Source organism: Chenopodium album, chromosome 11 (genome assembly GCF_948465745.1).
Source record: "Chenopodium album chromosome 11, dcCheAlbu1.1, whole genome shotgun sequence".
NCBI lineage: Eukaryota > Viridiplantae > Streptophyta > Magnoliopsida > Caryophyllales > Amaranthaceae > Chenopodium > Chenopodium album.
The window spans coordinates 29,991,031-29,996,548 of NC_137844.1; the positions used below are offsets into that span (position 1 = coordinate 29,991,031).

General features: G+C 38.5%; 1 pseudogene; it reads right to left on the minus strand.

Moving 5' to 3' along the window:
* Positions 1 to 4,283: 4,283 nt before the first annotated feature.
* LOC145569691 (small nucleolar RNA R71) lies at positions 4,284 to 4,383 on the minus strand (annotated as a pseudogene).
* Between the last annotated feature and the right edge of the window lie 1,135 nt (positions 4,384 to 5,518).

The window sequence follows — 5,518 nt, forward strand, 5'->3', positions numbered from 1 at the left end:
CCGCACTTGTGTACGTGGCTTTCTAGGCCGAGGTAGTAGCTGCGCGCCACGCTGCCATGCCAAGGCCAGCAGCTAGCTGGGTCGAGGCAGCAGCCCAACCTCGGGCTGGTTTGGTGCCCAAGTGAGGGTGCCACGTGGCAGCGTGTCGTTGGTGCCTTGTTTGGTATAGGTGGCCGGCTATGAGGAGTGCTTGGGGATCAAATTTGGTCCCCTCCTTTCCTTGTAGTCCTTACCTAACCCTTCTCCTAAATGTGCCACTTATTGATTAATTAGTTGTTGGATATTTAATTTTATTTTTTATTTAAAAATAAAGAAAGAATATTGATTTTACCAACTCTCGCACCGTGATGGGAGAGAGGATTTTACTCATGATTTCCCTATAAATACCTTAGTTGGGGTATGGGAAAAATCACTTGAGTAAAGTGTTAGAAAAGGCATCTCCATTTAGAAAACCTTTAAACACATAATTACTCGAGTATTTAGTCAGGCTTAGCTAACCTCTAAGCAATAGACCTAGTCGGGGTTGAGTTACGGGTGGATACCGTAGGAGGTTTTTCGTCCGTGCTAGACTTAAAGCTTTCTCAAGTAAGAGCTAGGGGTACGAGCGAAGCACGCGTCAAGAGTAATTAAGTCTTTCCTTAATTCTTGTTAATTATGTTAATTATGTCTTTTGATTATATTAATTGTGAGTGTGATCTTGGCTCAGGTTTTATTCCGCGATGAGTCGGACTCATCAAAACCCAACATATTCTCTCACAGGTTTTAAGAAATGGCAACTAGTAGGGCTCGATTAGGATAAAAAATACGAAATGCGTTCCATTATGTATTTTTTTAAATCTAAATACGGTGTGCGAATCATTGCGTATTTTTGTACCTTAATATTTAGATTAGTCCTAATCGATACTAGTAGTTGCATGATTTTGGTTATGTCTTGAAGACGGAATTTATTAGAAGACGAAGCCATGATGTTGCAAATTGAGACCCTTGAAGACTCAAGGGGTCATGCTAGTTGATTAATGCTAAATGCATCATTTACTTATGTTTTTTATATATATTTATGCTTATATGAATGAATGATATGTTAGATTCATGTTTAGGCTTTCGAATGTTGTGATGATTAATTAATTTCACTTAAATCAACCAACATAGAAACCCTAGGTCCCTAAAATATTGAGTAAAACTTGCCATTCCAAAACAACACTTACCGAACTATTGAGAATAGTGATGGGCTATGCCAAAGCGAGGCATCACTACTTTCCAAGAACGTATGGTATGTTGATGGGTTTGCCAAAGAAAGACATCATAATACATGTTGGTTTTGGTTAGACTCAACGATATGAGTGATGGAGTCCTAACATGTCGTGGCAAAAGAGATAAATTGTCACTAGAGCATTAGATGCGACGATTTATCTAACCAAGAGTGGCTTGGAGCCATAAGCAAAGATTTGCTTATCTTAGAATAATAAGTGTTAAGACAAGCCAAAGCATGCTTAATTACTCATTGATTCTTTGAATCTTGGAATCGCCTAATTCTCACCAAATAAGGACAAATTAATGTGTGGATAAGACGTTTAAATAAGTTTAAAATATATATACATGAATTAAATCTTATTTAGTATTATGAATGGTTTTTCATTTCAAATTCTTTCAATTGTAGAAACATGTCTGCGAATAACTCAAACAACAAATTCTCGTTACGCTCAATTCTCGACAAGGTGAAACTGAGTGGGCTAAACTTTCTTGATTGGCAAAGAAACTTGCGTATAGTTCTCATGCAAGATAAAAGGAATACGTTCTTGATGAGGAAATGCCCGAGACTCCTAATGAGGAAGTGACTCAAGCTGCCCTAAAGTGATAGCAAACTGCCAATCGGGGTGTCAAATGCATCATGTTGGGCACTATGTCTCTCGACCTTTAGAAGACTTTCTTTGAGAAGGAAACGACTTTTGAGATCATCTCTAAACTTCAGAACATGTTCCAATAGCAGGCCCGAACTGAAAGGTTCGAAACCCACAGGCAGATCCTTGAGAGAAAGCTCAAGAAAGGAGAGTCAATCAGCCCACATGTACTCAAAATTATTGGTTTATTTGATAACATGGAAAGGCTTGATGCAGGGTTTTTAATGAGTGTCATTTATGGAACTCATATAGGTTCTTTTAGGATGATTTTTCATTGATTTTACATCTCATTTATCTCCTTTTCTCTAGTTTTACTTGTATTTTCTCTATTTTGCATTTTCTTTAGTTGCTTTCTTACTTTCTTGCTTTTCTTAGTTTATTTTGCATTTTCTTCTTTACTTGTTTGCTTTTATTTGACTCTAAGAAGTTGGTGATGTTGGAAAAGCTCATGGGCATTCTCTCGGGGTATTCAAGGCCAAAGACATCTCGGTTCCCCCTCTTGAAGCTCAAAAGCAAAGGAGTGCAAGAGTCAAGTCTTCAAGGTCGCGCTCTCATGTCGCGTGGACATTAAAAGACCGTAAGGGCTTCAAGTGACTGCCTCCGCAACATGCATCATATGGAGCGGAAGGGGGCGTCTTCGAGCGCACCAAGCCTCATCCCCTGCTCCAAGGGCGTGGCCGCGCGCGAGGGAGGAGTGGCCGCGTAGGTTCCAAGAGTGACCGCGCGCTCTATCCCCCCTATTTCCGTACCCATTTTATTGCGCCCGTGCTTAAGGATGAGAGGTTGCGCCTTTTGAGGTTTCTTTTGGACGTCTAACAAACTTCCCCTTAGTTAGTTTTACTATATATAGAATTCTTCAACTTCTAGAGAGGGAAGGAATCTTTATATTTAGTTTTTGATGAAATTTTAGAGAGAGAAGCTCTTAATTTTGAAGATTTGTTCTTAGATTTTAGAGAGAGAAACTTGGTAATGTTGATGAATGCTACTTCCAATCTTCTTCTTCTTTGATTCTGATCAAAGTTTTGTAAGAATTCTTTACTCTTTAATGCAATTTCATGTTTGATTTTGATTGAATTACATGTTGTTTGTTTGATTTGATTTTGACAAGTTTGAGCATATTTTGATTACAATGTTGATGATGAAATTTGTGATTAGATTAGCTTTGTTTTTCAAATTTGCATTGTGTAGTGAGTAGATTACTTGTTGGGGATAGGGTGAAGCATGTATGAGTGATAATTCATGGTTAATTAGGGGAATTTGCTTGATCATCATTGTGATTAAATTGGTTAGTGATATTTGTGCATGTGTTTGATATCTTGAGGAGTGATCAACCTCAACTATCGTGCTAGATTGCATAATAGGTTTCAATGACACGAACAATTGATTTGGAAGCTATTATTATCGATTGATCTAAATTTGTGATTTTCCTTTGAAGTCATTTGTAGAGACATGTAGCTTAACCCTAGGAAATAGCTCTTTGAGTGATTTTGATTGCATTTCTTGCTTTCCCTCGAATTGTATGCTTGATCAATTTCTTTCCTAATTAGTGTGCTTATTATGAGTGCATGTGGATCCCGACTCCCTAGCATTCTTTACATCTTTCTAGTAATTGTTTAATTGCGTTGTTAGGCTTGTTAGACCAACCCTCATTTAACCTTCGGAATAGCTTAGCTTGAGACCGTAGTAAATACCACATTCCCTAGGGTTCAACCCGGACTTACGCCTATACTTAGGGTTGGTTTTGGTTGCACAAATTTTGTTTTGATCGGGGAACTTAGATACCAACGACCTAGGTTTGTCCTGCGTCAATAATGGCGTTGTTGCCGAGGAATGGCATGGTTATTTGCTATTGTTGATTAAGTCTATTCCATTTTTTTTGAAAAATACAAAAAGATTTTCTTTCTTTTAGGCTACATTTGTAGCTGTGCTACTAATTGTTTCTTTTGAGATTGTATACATAGAGCACGTGGTCGTTCTCTAGTGCCATTTGGAGCATGGGAGAAAATTCTAGAGTGGCATTGAAGAAGTTAGGAGTTCCGGGAGCCTATAGGTATGAGAGTGGGATTGCTCTACCTACGACACCGGCAACCGACTTTGAGATTAGACTGGCCATGATAACTTTGATAGAGAAGCGTCAATATAGTGGTGCAAAGCATAAGAGTCCCCTCAATCATCTTAAGGAGCTTGAGAAGTATCGCAAAACAATCAAGCTGAATGGGATTTCTGAAGATTTTATTCTCCTTAAGCTTTTCCCTTTCTCTCTCATTGGACGAGCATTGGAGTGGTTGGACAAGGAGGTGAAGCCAAACTCCTTGAGGACATGGGATGAAGTTACTAAGGAGTTTCTTTCTCGGTTCTATCCTCAAAAGAAAACGGTCGAGCTAAGAGCTCTTATTCAAAGCTTCAAGCAAAAACCCAATGAAAGTCTTTATGAGGCATGGGAGAGGTATAAGGAATACCAAAGAGAATGCCTACACCAAGGAATTCCTACCATTCAAATCAATCAAATATTCTATGGAGGTCTAAGCCCTCAAGGAAAATATTACCTTGATGCGGGAGCCGGAGGACCAATAATGAACAAAACGGAGGAGGAAGTGTTGGACGTCATTGAAGATGTAGTGAGGCATTATATAGATTGGCAAGATGATGAGCGTGAAACAACAAGAAAAAGTGGTGCTTCGGTGTAATAGGTTGATCACATCAATGCCATCAACAACTTGTCTTCATAAATCTCAGAATTAGGAAAGGAAATGATCTCTATTAAAGCCAAATTTGAGAGTGCTTCTTCGCATGCATCGATTCCTCCGTCCCAAAATAAGGGGAGAGGTACATTTCCTAACTTAAATCCCCTTCCCCGTTCTAGCAACTTGTCTAGTGGTAATATGTTTTGTGATTTGTGTGATCCATATGACCATGATGCTTAAAATTGTCTTAATGCTTCTTTTGATGGATGTGACGATTTTTTTGGCAATGAGAATGAACATGTGAAATATGTGTCTAATAACAAGGTTGGATTTAGATTTGATGGTCAAAGAAATAATGGGAATACGAACTATCATAATGGGAATTTTGATATTTATAACCACAATGGGGGTTATATAAACCAAGGTTTTTGGGGCAACTATAACCACCAAGGTTATGGTGGTCAAAACCAAGGGCAGGGATATGGGAACCATAATCAAAATTATGGTAATCATAACTAAGGTGGCCAAAATGAAGGTCGGGGTAACTGGAGTAATCAAAATAGGGGCAATTTTCAATCATAACTAAGGTGGCCAAAATCAAGGTCGGGGTAACTAGAGTAATCAAAATAGGGGCAATTTTCAAAACAACAATCAAAGGGGTCCCCTACCCGATTTCACTCGAAAGGCTCAAGGCCAAAATGATATTTCTTATGCCCAATCATCTCCTTTAAGAGGTAGTTTAGAAGATGTCATTGAAAATCAAATCAAGGTGTTTAACACTTACATGTCATCTAGTGATAAGAAGTTTAATGACATGATGGCTCATAGTAAGATGTTAGATAATCAAATTTCTCAATTGGCAAATGTTTTGAAAGATCATGCTAACCCTTCTTCCCTACCATCTCAAGGTGTGGATCCTAAGAGACCAATTAATGC